Source organism: Sarcophilus harrisii, chromosome 2, assembly GCF_902635505.1.
Source record: "Sarcophilus harrisii chromosome 2, mSarHar1.11, whole genome shotgun sequence".
In the NCBI taxonomy this organism is placed as follows: Eukaryota; Metazoa; Chordata; class Mammalia; order Dasyuromorphia; family Dasyuridae; genus Sarcophilus; species Sarcophilus harrisii.
The window spans coordinates 325,303,826-325,320,594 of NC_045427.1; the positions used below are offsets into that span (position 1 = coordinate 325,303,826).

At 35.6% G+C, this 16,769-nt stretch overlaps 1 protein-coding gene and 1 pseudogene across 11 annotated transcripts in view; both read left to right on the forward strand.

The window, feature by feature from the left end:
- GPHN (gephyrin) overlaps window positions 1-16,769 on the forward strand; it is a 751,804-nt gene that overhangs the window by 248,279 nt on the left and 486,756 nt on the right. The window lies entirely within an intron of this gene.
- Window positions 11,786-14,930, forward strand: LOC100914613 (annotated as a pseudogene).

A 16,769-nucleotide genomic window follows, 5' to 3' on the forward strand; every position in this document is an offset into this window, starting at 1 on the left:
GCCCCTTGGCACAGCGCTTATGAACTCTTCTAAAGGAGCATCCTTCGTCCTGTATAATCCTTCTGCACACCTCATTGCATTTTCCTTACAAGTTGCCTTATTAAAACATCTGTTGATGAAGTTTCCCCATTAGTCCTTTGATAGCAGTCTGCAAACATCCCACAAAGGGTTATCTGGCCCTTGTTTTTTTTGAAGGCCTCACCTTTGTCATTTTATTGTGAATCAAAGCCCCGCTTTGATAGCATTACAACAATTTGCTTAATGCTGCTACTGAATAATTAATTTGGCTGTACGCTTCATTGGACCATACCTGTTAGTGGTCCAGGTGACATAATGAACACATTTTGACTATTTTGTTGGGCTTGTATCCTACAGAGCTCAGTATATTCAAAGCCACATGTAATTTTTGTCCAGGTTCTGGCATCCTTGCTATAATTTCCAGTCATTAGGAGTCAAGATTTCAAAAAGAAATTCTGTAATAGCATCTTAACATAGGCTGATGTGCCCCATAAAGAGTGCAAGCCTTTTTAGGTCTTTGATTTCTATGTTAAAAAGGGGCATATCTTTGACTTTTTGACCAGAGGCATTAAACTGGGAAATTACAGGAAAGATATTCTGGAGCTCCCTACGTCCACCCCTTTCTTTGGCCTTCATTAAGCCCTCTTGTAATCTACTCATAATTGGATACGGGTGCTGGGGGAGGTGCTGGTGCTTCCTGCCCCCCCCCTCCTCCCTCCACCTTGGGTGGGGTGGAGGAGATTCAATCCCTTCCTCCTGAGGGGGGCTGAAGCTGCCTCCGAGGGGAAATCCCCATACCCTTGCTCACTTAAGTCTCCATGCCCTGTGGGGATATGGTCATTAATCTCTTCATTGCCTTCCTCCTTAATATCAGGCCTGCCTCTTTGGCTACTCCGATGGGGAGCAATGGGTTTTTTCCTTCTTCTAGGGATAGGGTTTCTTAATGCTAACTGAATTATATTGTATAAACAAAATACCTCAATGGAAATTGAATGAGGACCGTTTTCATTGTAATATGCAGACAACTGTTGTCCAACCAGGGACCAGATCTCTCGAGAGATCTGCTCCTGCTCTATGAACCAAGGGGAGATGCAGTTTAATGTACCCAGAAATCTAGCTACCTGTTCCCAAGTTATAAGTAGCCCTTGTCCTTCTATCAGCTTCAGCATGCTTTCTATAGCACCACTCGTGGGTGGGGTTGAAGGGGTTGGGGGCGGGGATGGAGAGTCTTTAGTTAGCATTTGTCCCATTTTAGCCAAAAAAAAAAAGATTACTGGTTTAGTTTTTAAGAAAATAAGTTCCCTGTTTGTCTATTAACAATACTCACCCAACTTCCTGGTCACCGGAGACTTCTTCAGTCCTTGGTTCCCACCGTTGGGCACCAAATGTGAAGACCGTGTATTTTTAAATCAGCAGGAGTCAGGAATTCAGGTTAGGGGAAAAGTGTTAGTCTTTATTCTCAATGAAGAAGGATCAGAGGTGGAAGATAATCAGCGATAGCAATGTGTGCAGCTGAGTCAAGAAGCTAGCTAGATCAGCAGCCGCACGACCAGCAGCTAGGAGAATGGAACCCAGGCCCAATCTCTACCACCTTCTCTTCCTGTCTCTCTCTCTGCCTCCACCCACCAAAATCGTCATTTCCTATACAACACATCAGGACTTGCACGGAGAGTGGGCAGGGACCATTCTTTATCCAATCATGTATATTAATAGAGTATAGCCCAATTACTATTTAGCCTCACATACTTGGGACCTCAGTGCATCAACTCAAACCTCAGCCCATTACAGTTAAAGACATCAATTCACACTTGTACTTTTGTGATGATTATAAAATACTATATATATTATTTAAAATGTTTCCTAGAACAATTCTTTTCCTAGATTACTTCTTACAAAATTACTCTTCAGCTTTCACAAATATATATTAGTTGAACATTTTAATTTAATATCCTTATATTTTCACCTCTTACTCCAGTGTAGAATCAGAGTTTTACAATGGAATACACCTTACTGCTTGAGTTCAATCTTTCATCTTAAAATGTTTATAGAAAGGATCACCAGGCTCCTGTTGAAATACTTCCACTAATGCAAAGTTTACTACTTTTATGAGGCAATTTATCTATTTCTAGTCTGCCTGCCTATAATCGCTAATATTGATTCTTACTTTCGCTCCTGGAACAATACGGATAAAATCAACTCTTTGACATGACAGCCTTTAAATATGTAAAGATAATTCTCACTAAGTCTTTTTCTGCATCCATGGGTTAACTTCATCTTAATCTCATTTTATAACCTAACCTTTAAGCCACTCCCAATAAATGATCTTTATAGGTTGATTGTATAATATCAAATCTTAGATTCTGATTCCATATAATAGTCCTGAGCATCATTTCAAATAATTTAAGGTATAACTATAATTAGCTTGAAATAAAATTGTGAAATATCCTACGTTTATCCATTTGCTTTGTCTCTCTTTACTTTTTTTTTTTTTTAACTCTAGATACTGTTTCTCCCTACTTATTCCTAGCACAGTAGACCATTGTGCTTATTCTTCTCTACTTTTCAAATCTCTGATATTCAATTTCCTCATTTACAAAATGATGATAATAGTGAATCCTGCCTCACTAATTTGTTATGAGATGCAAATAAGAATGTTTATAAGATACTTTGTAATGATTAAAATACTATATAAATATTAGTTATTATTTATGACATTTATTATAAATGAATTGCTAAAGTACAGAGTATGTTTTAAGCATTTGATTGGCAGAATACAGGATTAAGGACAGCAATATAGTCTAGCAGCATATTCTGGGGGGAATATTGTTTCCATATATAATTTTCATAGACAACTTTAGCAATCTAGACTGAATTTTGCATATGGAATTGTACCATCTAGAAATATAGCCAAATACTGAAGCAAAATTATTTTAGTAGAAATCTTTAGATGATGATTTTCTGTAGCAAGATATAGTTCCTTAAAAAAAAAAATTTTGAAGGATTACCATAGAACTATTTTGAATGGATAGTCAGCAAACTTGAAGTTAATCATTGTGGGTATAATATTAAATTAAATTAAATCATTTATTAATTGTCCTACTTTGAGCAAGTTTCTGCCTAGGCTCAGAGAATACAAAGAAAAGGAAGCAATCCTGCTCAAAGAGATTACATTTCTATTTGGGACAGGTACCATACTTACACAAACCAAATACAAAATATCAGCTGGATGTAGACTATTTACTTGGTGAATAAGCTATGCAAGTATAGGAATAGTGTTGTAACAGAGCGTTGCCTTGTTTGTGTGAGGCTTTCTATAGACTTAAAAGAAAGGCATGGCATGTCTTAATCATTAAGAGAGCATATATATTTTATATATTATATTTATATATATATACACATATATATAATTTATCCAAAAGATAATACTGCCTATTATTCTCATCCAGGATCCAGATGTACCTATGCAGAATATTCACTCTTACAGCAGCAGCAATAGCAACTGCTAACACTTGTAATGAATTAGGATTCACATAACAATAAAGATTTGTCAAGCACTGTTCCTATGTTACCTCATTTGATCTTCACAATAATCGTGGGAGCTAGGAACCATTATTATCCTCATTTTACAGATAAGGAAATTGAAATAAACAGAGGTTACGTGACTTGTCCAAAGTTACAGAAACTGGGTGTAAGGCAAGATTTGAACTCAAGTTCTTTTGACTCCAAATCTAATACCTTAATCCATTGCACTATCGAGCTACCCTCTATTGTCCACCTGAATGATTGGTGCTTACGTATAAATCTTTTTCAATTAGCCCCATGTAGCTTCTAATGACTAGGCAGGAAAGAAATATTCACAGCCTGGCTCTGAAATCAAAGCGAAAAGTTTGATATAAAATATTGATTGTAGTTTTTAAGCTAGGAATACTCTGTGGACCCATCCCAATTTTGACTTCTCTATATGTGTGAGATATAGTCACCTAATTTTCAATAACTATGTAATTTAATAAATAGTGAAAATTCAAGGAAGATTAAGATTTTACCTCATGGAAATTCTTTAATTTTTTTTTTAATCACAGCTTTTTATTTTTCCAAATACATGCAAAGATGATTTTCAACATTCACCTTTGCAAAACATTGTGTTGCATATTTTTCTTCCTTTTTCCCCTACATCCCTCCCACAAACAGAAAGCAATTCAATATAGGTTAAACATGTGCAATTCTTCTAAATATATTTCTATATTCGTCATGCTGTGCAGGAAAAATCAGATAAAAAACAGTGAGAGAAAAAACATGAGAAAAAAAAACAGCAAAAAAGCGAAAATACTATGCTTTGATCCATATTCAGTCTCTACAGTCCTCTCTCTGGTTGCAGATGACTATCACATTTATTGGAATTGCCTTGAATCATCTTATTGTTGAAAAGAACCAAGTCCATCACAGTTGATTATCACATAATGATGTTGTTGCTGTTTACAGTGTTCTCTTGATTCTGTTCCTTTCACTCAGCAATCAGTTCGTGTAAGTCTTTCCAAGATTTTCTGAAATCAGCCTGTTTTTCATTTTTTCTAGAATAATAATATTCCATTATATTCATATGTCATAACTTATTCAGCCATTCCCCAACAGATGGACATCCACTCAATTTCCAATTTTTTGCCACTACAAAAAGGGCTACTATAAAAATGTTTGTCTATCTATTCACATACCTATAATAATATGTGTATATATGTATATATATAATTTATTATATAAATATTTATGTATTTAATATATGTACTTATCTCCATTCATTAATAGGGATTGTTTCATTTTTTGATTCCCTAGTTTTTTTAAATTTTGAATTGACCCAGAAGTACTGATTCTCTGAAATGTTGGTCCACAGCTTGTATTTCTGTTTCAGATTTGTATCTCAGGTTACTCATACATATTATATCTACACCATGAAGCAAGACTCTGGCTTTGGGCCAAAAGCCAGAAGAATATGATTCAAAATCACTTGTTATTTATTATCTTCCTGCTATGTGCTAGACACTGTTAGGCACTGAGGATATAAAAAAAAATGAAGAGCTTTTTGCCCTCAAAGGCTTGTATTTGAACAGAAGTATCTTATATCATATATATCACATTTATACATGCATATACATATGAATATATTCAGTATAGAAATTATCATAAATGATAAAATGCCAATTTGTTGAATAAAATTGAAACATTTTGCATATTTTAAAATCAAGTTAGAACGAGAAGTGAAACAGATAAGAGGAAAAATATTGATAGAGAATTTATCTGATAAAGGTCTAATATCTCAGAATCAGGGAATTTTGATACAAGTTTATAAGAACAAGAACCATTCTCTTAAAAGATAAATTTTCAAAGGATATGAACAGGCAATTTTCAAAAGAGTACTTGCTGTAATATAATATCTATGTGGAAAAAGTGCTCCAAATTACTATTCATAAAAGAAATATACATTATAGCTACTCTGAGATTTCACAGTTGACAAATATAACAATTATTGGAGGGACAATGGGAGAATATGCATGTTAATACACCATTAGGAGTTGTGAAATGGTCCGATTACTTTGGAACTATACCTCAAAAATAATTAAAATGTAAACATTATGTGATCTAGAGATAACTTCTCTAAGGTATATATCTCAAAGAGAACAATGATAAAAGGAAAGAACCCATATAGACAAAAAAATTTATAGCAATATATTTTGTTGTTGCAAAAAAATAGCACATAGGGAGTGTCCATCAATTAAGGAATAAGAGAACAAGTTAGGGTATATGAATATAATAAAATGGTATTAAATTTTAAGAGATGATAGAAGCAATGCAGAAAAACTCATGGATTGATATAGAGAAATGAGTAGAAAACAGAATTTCTCCCCCACCTCCCACTCCTCTATTAACTACACCATTGTAAAAGAAAACAACCGTCAAAGATTTTAAGAACTTGGACTAATGCAATGAGTAATAAAGACTCTAGAATATGATGGATCGTGCTTCCCACCTCCTTGGCAAGAGAGATAATAGACTTAGAAGTATCCAGTGAGATATACATTTTCAAATATATACTATATGGGTTTATTTTGCAAATAGCCATTGTGAGCCACACTTACATTTAGGATCTGAGGATTATTGTGAACCTGGAAAATTTGGTGACAGAACAACTTTAGAGAAAGTTAGAACTTGAGGGGAAAGGCATCAATGAATTCTCTTTTGAACATTTTGTGTTTGAGGTACTATGAGGTCTCTAGAGGTTAGTTATGTAGAGTGAAACTCAGGATATAGATAAGATCTCTGTGCGTGTCTCTCTCTGTATGTATAAATATATATTTACACACATGCTATATACATATTTTTAATTATATATGTATTCACATGTGTGAGCATATATGTATATTATACATATATATATATATATATGTAATCTGCATGGAAGTGGTAATTAAACCTATGGAAGTTAATGGAATAATAAAGAGTATGTAGAGTGGACTTAGGATGGAGCCCTGTGATACTCCCACCAACAAAAGTATGGAACAGAGATGATATTCCACACAAAGAAGTCTAAGAAACAGTAATTAATACAATCAGGGAAGAAAAATATTCAGGAGACAAAGTTGACAACAGTCTTAAAAGATTTAAAGAAGATAAAAAGGATGAATAAGAAAAGATTTTTGGGTTGAACAATTAAAGCATCTTTGGTAAACTCAGAGAAGTCAGGTTTATTTAACTCATAGTCAGAAAACAGATTTAAGGGTTTTATAAGTGTAGAGGAAATGGTGAGGGGAAGTTAACAATTTTGGATGGCATTTTCTAGGAATTTGTGAAAGGGAAGATAGACAAAGGATATGGAGAGCAGAGAGATTCCTTATCTTTTTTCATTTCATCGTTTTCTTTCATTTTATCATCTTAGCCAAAAAAAGAGCATGTTCTTTGTGTACTTAATGTCTGATTTGAAATTATTTATATTTTTGTCAAAAAGTAAAGCGATTATCTTGTGGGAGTGTACATTGGCTCATAGATTTTTAGTTGGAATAGACTTCGGTGATTATCTTACCAAATTGTTTATGATTTTTCAAATGCTTTTGTGAAGAAAAATCAAGTTTCTTATTCTTAGTTGCCAAGAATCTGATTATGAAGGCTAGGTAGCAATCTTCGGAGAAACACAAACTTTTGTGTAAAGACCAGTATGTGGACTGTATAAATCCATGCTTTTTATTTTTAAGGGATCACTCATGCTTTAAAAAAAAAATGCAAGCTTCAAAATGAAGATAATATAAAACTGCTTTTTAATAAAGCAAATTTCTTCATTTCAAATACATAGCATATTTCAGATTAGCAGGACTCTACTGCTTTATCTCACATTTATCTGTTCACATCCAAGTAATTAATGACTGTTTCATTCATTTCTGTTTTGCAAATATATTATACTCTATATAGAGTATAGAGCCTCATACTAAGCACTGAGAGATTAGCAAAATTCAACAAGAAAAGGTCCTTAATTACCCATCAGCTTTATGATAAGTTAATAGAAATATTGTTGGGAATGAAGTTTCTAATTATTTATTTTGTAGTGGCAGATCATGATGGCATATTTTCTGGTATAGAAAATTGCAAGAACAAAGGCACAAAATTAGAAAATCATAGAATGTATATATAAGGAATGACAGGTAGACAGATTCTGCTAGACAATATTTTCATAAATAGTATGAGATAGGGTCATACAGGTAAGCTGGTACCAGATTGTTTAAAGTCTACATAATTAGGCTTCAGGAATTTATATTTTACAGGAGACAATAGGCATTTGCCTTTAAATTTTTTATTTTAAAGAATACTTCTCAGAAGTCTTAATAGATTCATTTTTTAAAATATAGAGACCTAATCTGGTAGTAGAGTAAAGGACTAATAAGAGTAGGAGAATGAAGCTGAGAATATTTGCTAGGAAAATATTATTATACAGATGTATGGTAATGGTAATAACAACAATGGAAGTAGAAAGTTAACATCTGCATCTAAACTGAATTTAAGTAAAAAGCCTTACTGAATAATAACAAAAGTGATACAATGTATAATGTACATCTACTCTAACATAAAAAGGCATACAATGATAGAATTAGTTCTCAACTACTCTGAACATAGCATTTAATTCACCTTGAGCTTTTCTTTCATCCTTTTTGTAGAATGCAAAACCCCTCATTCTTTTTTTAATCTAGTCTAATAGAGAGGTAATGATTCCTGCCAAAACCACTGCCTCTTCCCATTATCCCATGTTCCCCATCTTTTCTCTTCTGTATATTGTCCTAACAATCATCCTCACTCTCTCTAATTTTCAGTCTTTCCCCCATAGACTATTTCCTTTCTTGCTATTTATGAACATACCAAAACTCCTTCATCTTTGGTACACACTTTTGTTATTTTTCAGTCATGTCTGACTCTGTGACCCCATTTTGATATTTTTTTGGCAGATATACTAGAGTGGTTTGCCATTTCCTTTTCCAGATCAGATGAGGAACTGAGACATACCAGGTTAAGTGACTTGGTTCACATAGCTGGATGTTTCTAAAATAGAACTGATTATCTTTTCCCCAGAATCTACTTCTATCCCTTCAGAAATTCCTTATTTCTATCAAGGATACCACCATTCTTCCATTTATCCATTTTCATAGCTTCTTAACTCTCTCCTTCACTCATCTTCACCTCAAACATCATTAGTTGCCTGATCTTTTATGCATTTGTACTATCTTACATCTATCCTCTTCTCTCCATGTAATCAGCAATAATTCAGATATTCATCATCACTTGCATGGACTATTGCAATAGGCTCCTAATCAGTTACCTTGCTTCAAGTCTTATCTGTCCTCTATTATATCTTCTAGTGTGGTTTTTCTACATCTTAGGTTTGATCATACCATTTTGTTGCTGCTGTTCATTTATTTTTCAGTGATGTCTGACTTGTCATGATCCTGTTTGGTGTTTTCTTAGCAAAAATACTAGAATGATTTTTTTTTTTTTTTATGCTGAGGCAATTGCGGTTAAGTGACTTGCCCAGGCTCACACAACAAGGAAGTGTTAAGTGTCTGAGATCAAATTTGAACTCAGGTCCTCCTGACTTCAGGGCTATTATTCTATCCACTATGCCATCTAGCTGCCCCCAATACCAGAATGATTTGCCATTTCCTTTTCCAGTTCATTTGACAAATGAGGAAACTGTAACAAACAGAATTAAGTGACTTGCCCAAGGTCACATGAGTAGTAAGTATCTAAATCCAAATTGGAACTCAGGAAAATGAGCCTGATGCCAGGCTAAGCCCACTCTCTACTGCATCACCTAGCTCACTTGATCATATCATGACCTTTCTCAATAAATTTTCAGGAAGCTTCCTGCTCCTTCTAGGATCAAGTATAAGCTCCCTCTGGCTATTAAATTTCTTCGTGACCTAGCCTTATTCTATGTTTCTAACCTTACTCTTTTTTTCAAATTCTGCATTCAGACAAGCTGGCCATTCTGATGTCCCTCACAGAATATTTCTTCATCTATGTCTGTTTCTTTGCATTGGCATACTTAGAATGTACTTCTGCCAGAAGCTGACCTTACCTTCATTTCTAAGAATCCTTTTTTTTTTTTCCCCAGTTCTTTGATCAAGAGACCAAAAGACTTCTACATCAAGATTTTGCTATTTTCCCCAGCTTATTATTCTCTGCCTCCCAAATTTACTTTATGCTTATTTATCATGCACTTGGTTTTATACACACACACACACACACACACACACACACACACATTATGTTCCAAAATAAAATATAAACTCCATGATGGCAAGGCAGAGACTTTGTAATTTTGTCTTGTCATCTCCTGCACAATTCCTGTCACATCGTAGTCATTTAATTAATGCTTGTTAATTGATCAGCTGGTTAACAGAACAACCAGAAGAAACCAAGATGTATCACTGGTTTTGGAAAAGACCATAACTGACTGGTTAAAAATCCACAGTTAAAGAAAAAAAGACTTTAAGAAAGATCAAGTTCAGTTTCTCTTAACTATTTATTAGAAAATCATTATTGCCTTGATTTTGTGTGTTTATGTATGTATGTATGTATGTATGTATAAAAACTTGCCAAAGATTTAGTGCCTTTACTTAATAGTAATCAACTAACCCTCAAACCTGTTGGTGAATTATTGAGTTTATTCCAAGCATGTGAAGACTTCCATGGGTAGAATGAGAGGACGAGAGCAATTTGTAACATGAAGGTGGCTGATGCAGGCATTGTGGAACCCTTAGAGCTTAGTCAGACATCAAAGATGCCAAGATTATCCACTGCCACTTGAGCAATAGCCAGTTATCTTGACTTTTATCTTGCCACTGGATTTTGATGACTGGAAAAAAGAATGAGGCCTGATGACTTTATGCAACTCAGTCCCACTTCAACATTATCTTGTGATGCCACTGGTTCTCTTTGAAAATGAAGGGCAAACAAAACAACAGATATTCAAAACAGGAGTTACATGTGTTATATCTATTCTACAAATGAGTAAAGCAGTGAAGAAGAAATGTATGAAGGCAAGAGATGCTGACTTCCACATCAATATTCTTATATTCCAAAAGAATATTTTTTTATTTGCTTATCCCTAGATCACATCATGTTAGCAGAGGGAACTCTTGCCTTGATTTATTCTTCAGCCCTATCTCACTATTTCACTTACTCCTGCTAGGAGAAGCTAGGCAAAAGAAAAAAACTTGCAAACAACTCTCTTGATTCCTCTCACTTCAGTCAACATCAGTTCATGTAAGTCTTTCCAGGCTTTTCTGAAATCAGCCTGTTCATCATTTCTTATAGAACAATAATATTCCATTATATTCATAAACATAACATTTACCTATTCCTCAACTGATATCACCCATCCTAATTCAACAAAGACAACAAAAGACATGTACATATAGATATACATCTATAACAGTTATAGAATAAAACTGAATTCACTTACCTCTATAGTGTTTTTAAAACACCAGTACAGCCAATTGGCTTTACAAACTCCTGTATCTACTCTTTTATTTTCTCATAGATGAGTAAGTACATCTACTTAATTGCTAAAAATTGAATTTATTCACATGAATATATTTCTTTCTGCTTCAAAATGAGACAGAACCATGGCAAAACAGGAAATCATATGTGGTGTTCTTTTTCCAAAACACAGCCAGGTGATAAAAGAGTTCAGATCTTTTATTGTGTCCTTCAGTATAGCCCGGTTAGCTCAGAGGCCTATCTCTCTGCTTGGTTCCAAGAGATCTTGCAGCTTTGTCCTTTATCGCTTCCAGCTCAACTCCGACTCGTGGCTTCTCAATCTCCAACTGAGACCAGTAGGCTTCTGTATCTCTCAGAGTGCTCTGTCTCTGACCCCAGTCGATGTTCTCCAGAAAACTCTCTGAAGTGGCTCACTGGAGCAGTATTTATGCTACTTTTCCAAGAGTGGGATTGTGGGATATCTCCCAGCATGCTCTCTGGCCCTAAGGGAGGTGTGAATTCAAATATCTCTTTCTAAACCCTGAATTCTCCCAAACGTGTGAACTCCATTGAGTACTTAGATACTTATGAGCTCTCTAAAGGTGTGAACACAAGCATTGTTTTCCATCAGTGGTACTTAGTACCTTGTTTCAAGTTCTGCCCAAAATATCTCCTTCTAAAATCAAATCAATCATATTGAACCATGCCAAATTAGATAATTATTTCTCTATCAACTCTAATGTCTTAACACTTTGTAAAGATTCCAACACCTGGTCAGAAAGAAATTATAGAAGATCCTTTGCTGGCCTAAGGTACTTTAGCTGGTGCTAATAGGCAACTCTGTTTCTCATAATCAGAAAAATGCACTCGTGGTCTGTATAAGGGATCAAGGTCTCTGGTCATAGTTCCAAAGCAAAGAGAGACACTAATGCTTGCAGCTTCAGGGTACCAGAGCCCATTCCTGGGTAAAGACCAGAGTACAGACAAGTGCAAGTAACCATGCTTCTCCCAGGGTCACCCCAACTAGGAAACATCAATAATTTGCAGGCCACCAAGAACTCGTTCTGAAAACAGCAACATGAAAAAGTCTAAGCATGGGAGAATGTCTCTCCACCTCCAAGTAGGCAAAGCCCAACTTTGATACAAAATTTAAAGTCAAGAAATAGACTGGGAAAATGAACAAGCAACAACAACATAAAATATTTAAACATAAAAAGGTATTATATTCTCAAGTGATATAAATATATACAGTCAGAAGATGACAATAGGGTGAAAATAGGTACAAAAAACTCCTTAAAGAAAAATGCTAGAGAGGAGAGAAGGTTACTTGAAGATAAATATGAACTTCCAAGGGAATTGGCCCTAGAGGCCAGTTACCCCTGGAACATCCCCCATCTTTCCATCTCCCTGTCCAGAGTGCCTCCATTGGCCTCCCCCTCCCAAACTACTCTTAAAGTCAGATGGGGTGTTTGAGTCAAACATGAGGACTGGGACCACAGATCCTGCCCATCAACTCCCTACCTCTCCGCCCTCTTTTGATGCTTCAGCCAAGGAAAAGGATGATGAAGAAGAGGAGGAGGGACAGGTGGTGGCCTGGGGCTTTCCTTAGGCCGCGGCCAGCTAGGAATACCTCAGCATCCCCATCCTTCTTGTCCCCCACCCCGTAGAGCTTGTTCTCAATAGCACCACCAAACTGTGAGAGCTTTTGGAATGCCGTTGTACTAGAGTAATAGAGTAGCTTCTCTTTGACATTCTGCTGGAAGCTGTCGACTGAGGGGTTGGCAGCAGGGCCCTCCACACTTTAAGAATCTCCTCCTTCTCCAGGAAGGAGGAGCAGGCGATCCTGCCATATAACCCATCTGCAGGCTTGACTCACCAGGGGGACCTCCTCAAGCTGGAGCTGGGGTTTTTAGGGACACTGACGGCTGAAGAAAGGTTTAGGAGATCTCCCACATTGCCCAGTGAGTCATCTCAGGAGGAAGATGGACAGAAGTAGAACCTGAAATCCCCCCCCCCCCTCAGCCTTCAGAAATTGATGCAGTTCTCCTTACATGCTCTCTTCCTAATGGCTCTGGGGAAACATCTGGACTGGATGGGGTGCCTCGGCCGTGAGGCAGAGTATGTGGACCCTGGAAGAAGAGAGACAAAGAGCTTGGGACAGGGCACAGCGAAGAATGAAGGCAAGACAAAACCATCTGATCAAGCCTCGTTTAATTAGTGCAATAGTACAGGTATATATAGCAGCAGGGCTGCAGGAACTTAGTACAGGATGGGGGTCCTAGACAAAGGATTGGTTTCCTGCCCAAGGATGAGCTGATCAGGTGTCTTTGGTCATGTAGGAAGCTCCATGATGTGATTAAGAGATTCCTATTCAAGGTTAGGGCAGTCTTTTGGAATGTGACCTTATCACCTGTATGGCCTTATGGCCTTATTACCTGTAGATTAGTGCCGGCTCCCCACAGATGGGGAAATGGTTTGGCACCTACCAATACTGTCATCTTTATCAGTAATGTACACAGTATTGGGGACCAGACTGCCCCATGAGCTGTTGCAAGGAAATGAATTAGGACCTGCTGAGGAGCAGGAGCATCCAGGAGAAAAGACTAAGCAGCATAGGCCCCTTCGGGAGGAGCATGTGACATGTATACAGAGCATCCTAAATGAATTCCTTCAGCTCATTTTTAGGACAAGACAAAGTGATAGGAAAACTGGAGGCCTTTTTCAAGCAAGAGTTCTTCACCCTTTCTAGAAAAGGGTTAGTTCAGCAGCTGATCCAATCATACCAGTATATGCTTGGCAATGCTTTGGTGAGAGTCTTTCCTGTGGCCTATAAGTGGCACGTGCATACCATGGATGGCCTTGGGACCTTGTAAGAGCAGAACTAGCTTAATGACTAGGTGATGAATATGTATGGAAATTTATTAATGGACACTGTCCCCGAAAAGGTTCATTTCTTCAACAGTTTCTTCTATGACAAACTCCATACTAAAAATTATGATGGAGTAAAAAGGTGGACTAAAAATATGAATATCTTCATTAAGGAAGTTCTACTGATCCCTATTCACTTGAAGGTACATTGGTCACTCATTTCTATGCACGTGAGGCAGCAAACTATTACTTATTTTGACTCACAGAGTACCCTCAACCAAAGATGTCCCAAGCATATTGCTAGGAACTTACAGGCTGAGGCAGTGAAGAAGGATTAGCTAGATTTCCACCAAGAATGGAAGAGTTATTTCAAGATGAATGTGGCAGATGAAATGACAGTAACTTTGGTGCAATTATCTGACCCTATTTCAGCCCTTCACCTTCACATAGCAGGACATGCTCAAACTTCGTCAGCAGATCTACAAAGAGCTATGTCACTACAGAGTCACTGTGTGAACCTTGGATCCCAGATCGCTTAACCCGTTCTGAAGGCTGGAGATCATCTTTCCCCTGTCTGACCTGAAAAAACCTATTCCTTTTTCTCCCTGGATCCTGTGACTCCCTCGTATACCTGTTTGTTTTTCATATTTAAATGTTTCCCCTGGTTTCTGTTTGTTTTGTTTTTTGTTTTTTTCCTTTTAATGAATCCTTATTGATTTGTGGGGGGTTAGGATTGACTCTGGGAACCTCTTTTCCTTCCTCTGTCATGGAGTGTAGTAAGAAGGTATAATGAACACTTCCCTTTCCATATATGTGTAACTTATTGAGAATTTTTTTGTGTAGGAGTGGAAAGGGCAGAGTAGTGTTAACCCACTTTACTTGTTTGTTTATATACGTGTGTGTGTGTGTGTGTGTGTGTGTACAAAAATAAGAAAAATGCTAATTGGACCTAAACCTAACAAATTTTTGGAAGAGTTGAAGAAAGTGATGAGGGGTAGAGGAAAAATTAGGAAAAGAAATGAGAATAATACCAAAAAAAAAAAAAAAAAAAAAAAAAAAAGGAAAAAAATTAACATCTTATTAAACGAGACAAAAAATATAGAAGAGAATACCATGAAAAACAAAATTGGCCTAATGATAAAAGAAATGCAAAATTTTATTGAAGAGGAGAATCTTTTTTTTTGAGAGGTAATTAGGATTACATGACTTGTCTGGGTCACATAACTAGTGAGTTTTAAATGTCTAAAAGCAAATTTGAACTCAGGTACTCCTGACTTAAGGGTTAGTATTCTATTTACTGTAGCATCTAGCTACATTGAAAAGAACTCTTTAAAAAGCAGAATTAGCCAAATAGAAAAATCTTGCTGACAGGGGAAAAAAAGCTAGACATAGCTTTTCTTTTTTCAAAGGATTAATTAAGATCTTATTTGTTTTAATTATTATTTCTCTTGAGTTTTTCAAATATTTTTAAAAAGTCTCACAAAAAACTAATATAAAAGCATACAAATCTAACATTATCAGTATTTCAGCTTATCCACTAAAATTCAGAGTAAAAGGTCTTTTTGTTTTAATGTGTCACAGATATGAAAATTTAGTGGGTTTTTTTTTTTTTTTTTGTAGAAAATATGGTAAAATTTGTTTTGTTTTTACTTCCATAGCTCCTGGAAATTTTCATGTTTTTGAGCATTTAAAATATGATATACTCTAAAAAAGAATTTTTTAATGTCTCTGAAAAATTTTCCTTAAAACCTAACTGCCATTTTCATATATGATTTCCTTCATTAAATTACTAATCAAATGGAGCAGACTTTGTGCTTTGAACATGCATAGATTACCTTTTTGTTTTGTCAGCATTTGTTGTGGTCTTAGGCTGATTCAGGCAAATCACTTGCGTGAAACTTTTGGTCTTAGTCTGGGAGGAAAAAAGACACTAGTAGTTCATCAACAGTTAAGAAAAATACATTTACTTAGCTATAGCATGGAAATTATACTGAAAAGGATATTATACTGAAAAGGACTTCACTTGGGTAGGACTGACTTCTTTATCTTAATACAAATTTACAGAATAAAGTATGATGCCTCTGGGGCTAAAAGATCTTGACTGGGTGGGTAGCTGAGGTCCCAGAAGCTCTGTCAACATTGGTAGAACTTGAATCTTAGCTCTAAGGTTAAATTTTTAATTCTTAGAAAAGAATTAATCTAACTAACATTGGGATAAGAAAAGGAGGAAGCTAGAATATATTAATCCTATCACAGGACAGTTTAAGACTTCTAACTCTGCAAATGACTTGAAATGATATTAACATTATTAATTTTATTTTTAAATTAATGTTTGAGATTAACAAAAAATTGATAATATTGTCCAAAAAAAATTGTTTCAGGGTTGTCAGTTCATTTTATATTCAATTTACATTACATTCAATAAGTGTTCCAATGAAATAAAAAAGCATTGAGATAGAAAGCAATAAGCTTTTAATAAATATTAATTTATTGAATGTAATGGCAATAGCAGAAATTAGAACTGAACAAAGGGAATCCCAAACTATCTAATCATAGTTAAACACATTTCATGATATTCTGTGCATCCATTTGGTACTTAACATCAAAATTTCTAAGTAGCATTGGTATGTATGCATATTTGTGTATGAAATAAAAATATCAAAGTCTCACTTGTATATTTTGATGACATGTAAATTTTGGATGGCAAAGAAAACGTTGGCATCAGTTAGACAGCAAGATTTTTCTGCAAAGAGATTAATGTTAAAGTGGCATCTGAGAAACTTCTGCATATGGTTGCAGCCAAGCCAAGTACACAGTTATTTTTAGAGTATTCTGTTCCAAACATGACTTAGAAAGATGAATCAATAGTC